The sequence below is a fragment of the Silene latifolia genome, chromosome 3, assembly GCF_048544455.1.
Source record: "Silene latifolia isolate original U9 population chromosome 3, ASM4854445v1, whole genome shotgun sequence".
Lineage (NCBI taxonomy): Eukaryota > Viridiplantae > Streptophyta > Magnoliopsida > Caryophyllales > Caryophyllaceae > Silene > Silene latifolia.
Genome location: NC_133528.1, coordinates 95,814,734 through 95,827,044, shown reverse-complemented (window position 1 = coordinate 95,827,044; position 12,311 = coordinate 95,814,734). Strand labels below are relative to the sequence as shown.

The 12,311-nt window shown below is 35.6% G+C and overlaps 1 long non-coding RNA gene across 1 annotated transcript; it reads right to left on the bottom strand.

Moving 5' to 3' along the window:
- Positions 1-6,240: 6,240 nt before the first annotated feature.
- On the bottom strand, positions 6,241-7,957 carry LOC141646184 (uncharacterized). Its single transcript, XR_012545410.1, has 2 exons — positions 7,869-7,957; positions 6,241-6,438 (listed from the first exon to the last, which is right to left on the bottom strand). It is a non-coding gene; the product is annotated as an uncharacterized LOC141646184 (long non-coding RNA).
- Positions 7,958-12,311: the final 4,354 nt, after the last annotated feature.

The window sequence follows — 12,311 nt, the reverse complement described above, 5'->3', positions numbered from 1 at the left end:
GTCATTTTACTCCTCCTTCACCATGGTTCATCTTCTTAAGGCCTTTGAGAGTCGTTACACCTTAGGGATGGGATGCTTGAGTCGGGTAGCGGTCTTGACTGCGGATTGCTTTGTGTAGGTATGTCATCATCATCATCATCATCATCATCATCATCATCATCATCATCATCATCATCATCATCGTCTCCCTTGATTTCAGTTATGGTTATGGTAGTAGTAATAGATGGTTATGCTGGTTGTTATAGGAGGTTATGGTGGTTGCTTGCTATCTTATGGTCGTGCGCGGAATCACTTGTAATACTAAGGTTTCTTAAGTCTGTTACTCGGCCGAATAAGGCTTACTCGGCCGAGTAATGCGTCACGTGTTTTTGGTTAGGCTTCTGTCCAAGAATACTCGGTCGAGTATTCTTAATACTAGACCGAGTATGGCATACTAGACCGAGTATTCTTAATACTAGATCACCGAGTATGGCATACTAGACCGAGTATTCTTAATACTAGACCGAGTATTCGGTCTAACGGGTATTATTTCCGCGGTTTGATTAAAGTGATTAGAGAAGTATAAATAACGTGTTGAGCAGTTTTTAATTAGTTCTAAATCATTATTTTACAAAACCTAATGACGCTCTAAACTTCTCTAATCATCTTCATCTCTTCCTAAGCCAAGGGTGATCGATTGTGAGCTTTTGGATCTCATTGTTCGTGTCGTATGTGTTAGTAAGTCTCTAGTATTCCTAATCAGTTTATCATTGTTATTGTTAGAATGTTTGCAAACCCTAATTCGGGTTAAATTGGGGGAAGGGTGTATAGTGATGGTATGTGATTATTCGTGTGTAGGTGACGGTGTCATGGAGTATCGCTATTGATTGCTTGTGTGTGCTTGGATTGCGAAAAGGTAGGGTTTCCCTACTCAGTTTTACTGTTTAATTAAATTGAGATTTATGTGGTAATTGTTGTACGATTGATATTATGATCATCTGCTGGTGTTGTTTTGGTGTTGTTGTGGTGTTGGTGATGTGTTGACGTTGGTGTTGGTGTTGGTGTTGGTGTTGGTGTTGGTGTGGGTGATTGTGATGATTGTGGTAGAGTCACTTGCGGGAGTGGCTTCACACCCTAGTTCGCCCTCTGTGGAACCCGCCACGGGAGGGGATGTGCACATTAAGGGACAAGGATTATTGCTCGTTGATGAGCGAGACCTTAGTGGGCGTGGCTGCGGTCCCCCGCCGCTGATTGTTTGTGATTGGGAGTGGATGTAATACTGCGTTTAATATTCAATTTGGTGGGTGCCTTACATACTTTTGTATATGCGTTCATAATTCGTTTGCGTTGGTTGGTAGAGAGGGTAAACTTCGGGGACGAAGTTTCTTTTAAGGAGGGTAGACTGTAATACCCGGTATTTTAATATGATATTATATTAGGCCGAGTTACCAGCTGGGTCGTGTAGTGTATTTGTGACTCGGGTAATTATGTGACTCGGGTTTTAATTAATCTAACTAGGCTAGGCCCATATCGTCTTATTAGCACCTATCCTATATGTATAACTCATCTAATCAAACCCTAATCTCCCTATCACCATATTCACTTTAACCATGAGAAAAGAGAGAAAAGAGAGAAGAGGGAGCCGTGTGTGAAGGGAGCCGCGTGAGGCATTGCGAGGCGATTTCTCAGCCTATTCTCATCCTATTTCATAAGTAGACTATCCTATTATCTCTTTATTCAATTATTAGCATAATTATAGTAGTAGTGGAATAATTTTTGTAACCCTAGAAATTGATTTGGGGGTTTTGATTATAAATTGTATGAGATAAATGAATAGAATAGTTCTGACAATTTACTGATTCGTTGGTCTGTGTTGTTTGAGTGTTTTACCTGTCTTAAAGTCGTGGGATGCAAAAAGTTAAAGAAGAGACTCGTTTATTCCAAGCCTAGTTTATGCCTGTGAAAATTGGTAGCATTTCACCGTGTAGTTTTTCCTGAAGAAATTATTTGTGAACGTCTATCTAAAAAGTCCGCGAATCAGTAGAGGCTGAAAGATTACTTCTAAAACATAATTTAGATATTGAATTGGTGCTGGGTCTTTTTCATATGTTTAATTTAAATAGTTTAGATGAGTTAGGCATTGGTTTTACTTAAAAATCATTTGTCAAACTCGTTTTATGAATCAATACTTTTTATGCGACGGTTTCTGTCAGTTTTTAGAAATCAGTCTGAAAACCCTTGATAAGTTTGGAATTTGAGAAAAACACGTTAGATATAATTTGTATCTAAGACTCATGGGGTTCCAATTCAATTGGCCTTGCATCAATTCGAATTTTCTGGAATTTGTTATTCATTTTATACCGAGTCTGCCATGTGCAGGAAAATCAGGGAAAGTCGTGTTTGTTCCTTAAGTTGATATTCCTATTAAATTACGATGAGTCTAGGTTATGTGAATGATTAATTGACTGAGTAGGTGGTAATTATACATAATTATGTTATGTAGGTGATGGATATGTGAAGGATCATAATTGATTGCTTGTGCGTGCTTGGATTGCGAAAAGGTAGGGAAATACACTTGACTTATTATCGTTGTTGTTGAATTGTGTTGACTTGTTTGTGTTTCATATGACCAAACTGTGAACGTTGACTTGATTCGTGGTTGTTGATTCATGTTATGATTCATATCCTGGAATGTGCTTGACTGAATTGATCGTATTGAGTATATTATCACAACATTCGGTAACCGGCATGATTCTATGATTTACCAGTTCAATGATATACATATTGTGTTGCATTAATTTCTTGAGCATTCATATGCATTGGAGATGGAGGATGTTGTGGTGACGTGGTGTGGTGATGATGATGTTGTGATAAGGCCCAGGCGGGTTCTGCAGGACTTGCCCTGGTGTCCTCATCTCATGGTGCGGATCGGCTACGGTCGATATATAGTCTACCGGGGATCGGTATGGCTGGGTTGTACGGGTTATGAGATATGAGTTGAGATGGAGATGGAGGTGACGGAGGAGCATGCATATCATACTTTGTTGTTTCATTGTATTCCCTACTCAACCTCGTGGTTGACCCTGTGTATTCGTGAACACCGTGACGATCCAAATATTGGGAGCGGACTTGACAGGTTTATGAGATAGGATGGGAGCTTGATGGGCGTGAGATACTTTGGATCGAAGACTTAGTAGCTAGATCATCATTTAGAAGACTTTCACTTTTATTTATGTTAGTTCTTTGTAATTTGATGTAAATGAGGTTTTGTAAAAAGTTAAGTTAAAGAAATTATGTAATTTGCCTTGGAGTTTAATTTGTTATTCACTACCTCGGGAAACCGAGATGGTAACAGTCCGGTTTATTAGGGAATGTCTTGCTAGAGGCTCCTTTATAAATCGGGGTGTTACAAAGTGGTATCAGAGCGAACGATCCTCAGGCCTAAACCAATGAACCCAATGAACATAGGATGTGTCTAAATAAAATGAACCCCGGTGTAGGAACTGTTAGGAGCTCACAGTGCGGTTAAGAAGGCGCCCTTAATACGTGCTCTTTTGCCCTCTCGCTTTTGAACCGGGTAACCCGAGAGAAATCGAGTGAATGGGGTAGTTAGAAGGAAAACCTTGGATATAATTGAGTGGGTGTACACCTTAAGACCTATATATTCTAACCACTCTGCAGGACAACGTTACGGTAAGTATTTTGTATTAATGATGACGTGATCATATGATGTTGTGGAGATGAGAAATAAATTTTCGTGTTCAGGTTGATAATCAATGAAGTGTTGGATTGTGGTAATCGTGAGCGTAGAAATAATTGCGAATTGATGATATTTATCTGGATGGATGTTGAATGATGTGTCGATAGTACTATTATGTCTAATGATATGCGATTATGTGATCCCGAAGCCATGCTAGTATAGTATTGTGATAGTAATCAGAAACACTATTGAATTGCATGTTTCTAGTCATAGCAATCGTGATTTAGATGTAAGGAGTAGATCGAGATGCGAAGGGATTCTATGGGATAGATGTTTATGTAAGTACAAAGTGTGAGATTTAAGTTGGGATGGGTTAGTATACATAGTATGTTCATAAGAGAGCTTGTAACATAGTAAAGAATGACCTAGTGCTGAAACTCGTTTTGTTTGATTTTACTCTTTAATTGACCTTACTGCCATTTCTTTTCTGTTTATTGCCTATGGATGAAAATTTTATGGGAGATAGCCTCGGGAGTTAGTGTTCATTTGGCGTTGGTTTCATGCTTATAGGATATACGGATTAGGATTAATAAATGTTTTAGTGGGCTATGGTCAGGAAGTTCCTGTGCAGTGATGTTTTGACCAACGATTTTGTAAAAATCCTCATTTAAATTGTATTAATAATTTTTGTATAATTCCAACTCCATCGATCAGAAGATTCGTATATATTTTCAAATTGATAAGCCACGAAAATTCTTGATGTCTCTATATTAAATGGTAAGTTTTGAAAACTGACCCAAGTTTCGGACCAATTGCTGTCACATACTTGTTTGGACCAACTGAGTTGCAAAATCCTTTAAAAATTGAATTCTTGAGCTTTGGACCTCATTCTTTTTCTCACGAATTATTAACTCTATGTATGTTATAAAAAGTAATATAACTCAAGTTTTCGTCGAACGGTTATTTATTCGTGATTTTTGGAAGTTACAACGTGAATCATAACTTTTAAAATGTGAATTCTATGTTGAGTTTTCATACAGTTGTTCGATTATTTCATGAGCCTTATTAATGTGAAATTATAGTGTCCTTATATGATGATAGTAGCACACATATTCATTGGTTATATATCTTAACAAGTGATAGAAAAAAAAAAATTAAAGTTTAGTTTATAACATTGTTGGCATGATAGTATGTGTGAAATTGAATAGCTTAATCTGATCCTTAATCGAGGGTGAAATATTTTATACGAGTTCAGTTGTTGTATATTTTATATATGTTTGTTATGTTGTAATATCTCTGGTGTGTTCATCATATTTGTATAGTGGTCGGATATATATAAATATAAAACTATATTGTCATATCTTGGTAAAGTTGGTGGCGTTAAATGTTAACTTGGTTGTTCTAATATACTCGCGTGAATATTTGTAATAATTATGTTTAAATGTTTACACATGGATGGTAGTAATGAGTATGTCTAAATGTTCACACATGTAGGATGTCATCTGAGTTCTCATGTCTTTTATGTGAGTCTGTGTGCCTATAGTTATACTTATTACTTTCATTGCATTAATTTATTTCAGTTGAACCTAAACTTATGATATGATAATAAAATAGTGTTGTTGTACCTTATTGGATATGTTCATAGTTGTATTGTCATGAAATGCTAAGGTGATTGTTGCAATTGTCACGATATTTGAAATATATTCTCGAACCGTCAAATTATAATGAGATAACCCTTTGATGATTCACATGTCATGCGTATGTTTAAATGATAGTCGTTATAGTTACGTTTAATTGAGCCGCGAGTTGCCTATTTGTTCAAACCGTGCAAACCAGAGAACTTGTTCACCTTACTAATATTTTGTCATAGATAATGTTTACAAGTTATATGATGGTATATGTACATGTTTAAGTTGTTTATGCGATATCTTTTATTTTTGCTGAAAATGAATTATACTGAGTTGATGGATACAATTGAATGGTATGGTTGCTAAAATGTTAAACATATGTGTGATATGGAAGTAATTTTGTTGTTATTGTGAATCATATAACTATTAATACTCAATTGTAATTTCAGTTGTTTGACTTCTACATTATTAAGTTAATTACTCATGACGCTTGCATCGATGGTTCCGTAAGGAGTTTAACTGGGAATTTTATAGTGTGCCTCCGATCTAAACTAATAATCTTCTTATATTGACTATATGGTTAGTCTCTTGTCTAGTTCTTACGACGTGATAAATCGTTTTAAAATTTAACATGTAATTGAGTTCGTACTTATACTTTTGTGTGACCATGCAACCTGTGATAAATAGATCTGTAATAAAGAGGTAAAATTTTGATTGAACACAGTTAATTTGTAGTTACTTGCTTTACATTAGGGTACGAATCGTATTGTGACACCCTCACTTATCGCGGAAAAGTAAACACGTAATTCTACAGAAAAACTGACAGGATATGTTTGTAATAGGTTCAATTGGGTAAAAACCTGTAATTTTTAAAACCTGAACCTGTTATAAAGATATCCAAAAGGGAAGGTGTCAAACATGCAAGGTCCAAAATAAATCTCAAGAATGAAACATCGCTAAAGTCGCGAAAAGAAAGTTATACAAACCAAATATGAGAAAGGGAGACATATGTCCCTAAAATGTATGTGACATAAAAAGGGTTTAAGGGTCACAATGAAATAAAACCAGTCTAGGTCCCAAGGTTACTTTGCTCGCTAGCTCGTCCATGTACCCCATATATGCATCACCTACCTGTCATTCGCATTTTATACAAATACGAAAGCCACAGTCAGTGGGGATTAACTCCGAGTTCTCCCAGCCACGAAATGTCATAATTAATATAACATGTAAACATAAGAATATGAATATGAACAACACATAGCCTTAGCATATAGATGCTAGACAATCGTGCTTATCATGTGAACAACAATATATCAACACATAGTCCTAGCATGTGAATACTAGACCGACTCATACTACACTATCATGTGAATCACATAACATCCAGGAATCCAAACTCTATCAACCATAGCCGGCTTGCATCTCACCTTCTATGATTCATAGAATCACCATACAAGAAAGGGCAATATATCAAAGACAAGCATAAGTTCTTAGTACGGTCAATAGTCACTTTGTAACTCGAGTCTATACCACGAGGTAGGGAAGGTAATCGAACCGGTATCTTGGCTCAGCGGTTACTATTAAGAAAACATGGCCAAGAGACAACACAACCCTAGCCTAAAATCTGCGCAGACCTAGACATGCGGATACACACCACCGCACCCAAGACTCACAACTTTTTTTTAAAACAAAGTGAAGTGAGTACCCTAAGGACACCACCGAAGGGTTGGCTAGTACTTAACTGACCCCATACTATCAAAATAAGTACCTGAGGTCATGCCCCAACTTGGATAAACATCCACTAGTCAGGAACACAAAGGCTATCAAGCAGTGAACATATACTCGTCAAAGACTATAAAGACCTATCTATGATGGAGGCCGAAATACTCACCTAGGACCTAGTCCCAGCTAGTCCCAGCTTGAATATTTTAGCCCACACCACACATAACTCACCACACAAGTCAAGTAAGACACCCACTTAACCTTAAGAGGGCAAAAAGTCCTACTTATCAATATAAATTCTAGCATTCTATCATGTGAAAGGCTTATAATGTCTAATTACAAAGATACAATCCCAACGAATCCTCAATAAGTATTCAATACTAATTTCTAATTCTAACAATAGTAACCATATTAAAGGCTTCAGGGAAGCTAGGGCCATTTCTACAATACAAGACACTATTAAATTCAATAAGCTATACATGTGAACTAAAGCTTGATAAATGGCCTAAAACAAGAAAAAGGCCGATTATCTAATTCATTCAACCGAATTTTTACCCGCAACCCCACCTGGGACAGTGCGGGTCGCATTCATGCGCCGACCAATCACTCAATTAACTGACATCGCATCAGTCAAAGGGACTAAGGCTCAGTTTTCGGCACAATCAACAAAACATTACAATTATCACTATAAAATTCATTTTGAGCCTATTAATTACCATTTCATTTTATAACTATCCTAACATGTGATAATTATCAATCACCTAAACACTTATCAAACAACAAACACAACATCAACTACTAATGTGACATTAGTTCGTCGAGTAACTCGGAATAGTTACCTTAAGCTAGCAAAGAGACAAGCAATAAACTTGAGAAAGCTTCTAAAACCCAAAATTACTCTTCATCTTCAACCACATATGAGTCACCTAAAATAATTATGTGAAAGGACGATATTAACGAATTATCGTTATATAAAATATGAGACGGAAATATAATTATTTCAAAAGAACTAAACTAGGCGCCTAAAGAAATCCATAACCACGACTCAAGGACCGTTTGGGCAGCCCTATTTCCGCCTCAACAGCCACCTATGGCTAAGGCCGCACTCACCCAAGCCACTTTGCCTAGGCCAGGCAAACACGCCATCCCAAACCACCATTATAACCCAAAATCACCAGTGACCAACCAGTCCATAGGACGGGTTTATAACTTCAAACACAACTCAGCCCATTGAAAAGAAAACATGTAAACAGTTGGGGAAAGATCAATCGTATACAAAGGGATAGCTGTTTAAGCCAAATTCAATAATACAAAGCGATATCTTTCCGAGCGATAGTAGTAATTCAGTAATTTCTAATATTAAATGCGACATGGAGTAATTTGTTCACTATTCTCAAACCTGGAAGAGTTGGGAGCGTGAGACGTCGACACTTAAATAATTGTTAAATGATGTAATTAAATTCAAAATAGCAATTAAAAGAATTTTATCCAACTTAATAAAATACGGGGTGTTACAATCACCCCACCTTTTAAAAAGTTTCGTCCTCGAAACTTGAAAGTAGAAATGAAAGGTTATATAAAACAAAACTGGAACTTTGGAATCAGTAACCAAAACATTTAAAAGGTTACTTATCGTAAGAACTAAAATTCTTTCAAAAGTTTCAAATAAAATTTTCCGAAACAGAACTGCGGACTCTCATCGGAACGGAAGTGTTCTCGTTACGTATTCAAGAACATCACATTCCAAATCAAAGATAAGGTCAAAAGGCAAATTATTTGTATAAGTCAAAATCAAAATACCTTCAAAAACATTAATGAAGAGTTTTCAAAAATATAAGTCTCATTCATGGAATGGAATTGCTCTTGTCGTGCACACAAGAACGCTAACTTTCCAAGTCAGAGACAAATTTAAAACAAAAACTATTCGCCGACAATCGTAGAACAAGTTATCAAACGTTTCCAATAACTAGTTCTAACATCCGATCAACGTTAAAATCAAAATAAGAGAAAGGTAATCTTCTCAAATGTTCTTTTGCAAAAAGCCAAAATAGAAATAAAGGTTTCACCTTTAAACTAAAAGGGAGTTAAATTAGGAAATATAATATTAAACTTTGACAAAGAAGTCATAAATAGATCAAGGTTAATAGAAATTGGATAAAATTTAAAGAAATTTCCGGTCTAGTAATTAAAATTACGATAAATGAGTTTATATTCAAGGAAGGAATAGGGAACTAAATCAAATTTTCATTTTCAAGTCTTCAAAAACAGTTAGGTTTGCGAAGTGACATAAACTTTTAAGAATGAATCGAAACTGGTAGCTTGAAAGTTTAGAAGTTGTACAAAAAGGAAAGTAACTTAGATAGCATAAAAACAAAGTATGTTAAGAGAGCTCAAACTTAAAGGAGGAGCAAGATGAAGCGAGGAAATGAGGTATGAACGGTAACGCTCATGATCAAGGAGAAAGGGAAATTAGACAACAAGGAAACGCCTATTAGGGTATTGTACCCTCATGACAAAACGACCAAATCACAAACAAAAACAACAAAGCCAAGTTCTATAACTTTAGTAACATAGGCAACTCACTCTTAACACACATAATTCCACCTATCACTTATACTCACATTACCAAGGGTTAGGTATAAGAATCCCCAAGTACGTCTCACCACACTACCTAAGTCCTTTCAATATCACAACTTCTCAAAACCGGGGTTATAGGTCAACCAGAAACAACTCCACAAGCCAAATTATCCAACCAAGGTTAACACCCCACAAAAGAAAGAGAACTATCTAAAAGGCGTTAAGGGAGGATTAGCAAGGGTGAAAGGACAAGTTTGGAGGATACAAATGTAACTTCCTAGGAAGAAGAATAGAGAGTTTAGAAGAAGGATAGGCACCAAGAGATTAAGAATAAGGCGAGATATAAAAAGAACGAGAAACATCTTCAAGGAAGTAGAAGCATTCTTCAAAGGTTGAACAAATCTTCAATCCTCAGCAATAGGCACTCAATCTTGATCTTCTTAAAATATAAGTGTCCTTTCAATGGAACGGAGATACTCTTGGCGATCACTCAAGAACATCAATATTCCAATTCAAAGACATAAAAATACATTTTTACACCAACAAATGATAAAACTAATTATCAGACGTCTCCAATAACAAGCTTTAACACTAATTGACGTTAAAACCAGTGAAAAACATTAAAATATTTTCAAAACTTTTAGTTCAAATTTTGTTTATAATAAGGGTAATAACTCCATTAGCTATAGATAAGCTCACGGTCATTGATCTAAGAACGCAACAATTATTAAATGACAATCAACAAACAGGTTAGTACCTAACAAAGAGCAAACACAAAGAGACTACAACATAAGATCCTAAATCTACCCATCTTACCCATCTCTCAAGTTTATTATTTAAAGGTCAAGTGATTTTAAGTGGGGTGCACAAACGTGCGTCGGGAGCAAGTCGGTCTAGTATTCACATGCTAGGACTATGTGTTGATATATTGTTGTTCACATGATAAGCACGATTGTCTAGCATCTATATGCTAAGGCTATGTGTTGTTCATATTCATATTCTTATGTTTACATGTTATATTAATTATGACATTTCGTGGCTGGGAGAACTCGGAGTTACTCCCCACTGACTGTGGCTTTCGTATTTGTATAAAATATTTATACCTTTTAATTAAAATATATTTTATGAAGATATGAATTATTATAATCATTGTATCGCGATAAGTGAGGGTGTCACACGTATGCTTTGATGAGACGTCACCAGGGAATGTGTACTATCTAAAAGGTCTCCGATTAAATGCTGTAGTCGTGTTAGCCGTGAATATAACTGAGTAAAGAAGTGCAACTAAAATCCTGACGTTGAGGTAATAGTCGTTCATTAGTAAAGATAGGACTGAAATGAATAAGATGAACCTGTAAATTACGATATATGAGTCGACACTTAAGCTTGTATTGTTTGAAGGAATTGAGTAAGTTTATCTGATATTGAGTTAAATGGATTCTGTGGACGACTCTGTTATAAGATTTATGTTAAGAAAGTTATTCACCGTCCAGTATGAAAGTAGAAGTTTTGAAAATGAAGTTAAATTTTGTCGTGTGAATATAAATTCGGAATGAGATTTCCAAATGATGTAATGGTTGTATGGTTTCATGATATTTGCTAGTCTGGAGGAATGAAGCTAGAACGGAGTCACAAATAGTGGATTAATTTAGTCATGTTGTTCGTTCATGTAGTGAATTGGTGGGTTGTGGTTAGTTACGAATGTCAAAACGGGAAATGTAATGTGGTGATTTAAGTGAGTTGTGTGTTAACATGGTATGTTGATATTAACATGATATGTAATGAATATTTGTAAAATTGGTGTAGTTAAATACATTTAATCTTTTATGTCATTGTGTTGGGTGCAGTTTAAATATATTTAACACCAAGAACAAAATTTTATGTATGATAGTCTTGTATGTTAACTTTCCAATATCGCTGTTTACTCGCTTGACTGACTCGACCAATAAGCTTGTAAAATTTGCCAATCAATGTGCATTCGTCATTCTTGAATAAATCCCAACCCTTTGTTATGAGGATTAAAGATATTTCTAGGACGATAAGTGCTGCGAAACTGGTTGTCTTCATTTTATGGGTGATTCTGTGTCTTGACCTAAATCGGTATAGTTATATAAAGGAAAGTCAGACTGGACTTATTAGGTTACAAATTTTCATAAATCGATTTATTAAGTTTTGACCCTAATTCCTTTCTTATGTTGATTGATTCCCTATGTTTCTAAGGTATGAGATTACAATGATTAGTGAAATGAATAATTACTAATGATTTTTACTAGTAACCTTGTAAAGCATTGTTCCATTCATAATTTGATTATTCACATGAATAAATGTTACCAATATTTCTTGGAAAATATGCTATTTGACATGAACCATATGTGAGCACCTAAGCATCTTCATCTTTGTAACCTGAGTAGTAATGTATAAATTAGATTGACAAGCAGATCCTGTGAATGTTATTGCATGTATTGATTGATATGAAGAGTGTTTAGATTAATACTGAAATGTCTTAAGTTATTCAACGTGGCTTTTGCTCCGATCCGTGGCGATGTCTTTATGCAGAATCAGATAGAATCGTAGCTTCCTTGAGAGAGCTTATATATTGATTGTCTTTAGTAGGGATTAGTTAACTTGAGCGTGAGTTGTGAATCTTTTATCCTCTTTCGATTGTTAGCGAGTAGTTTGAGAACTTTTGTTATAATAATGAAGGT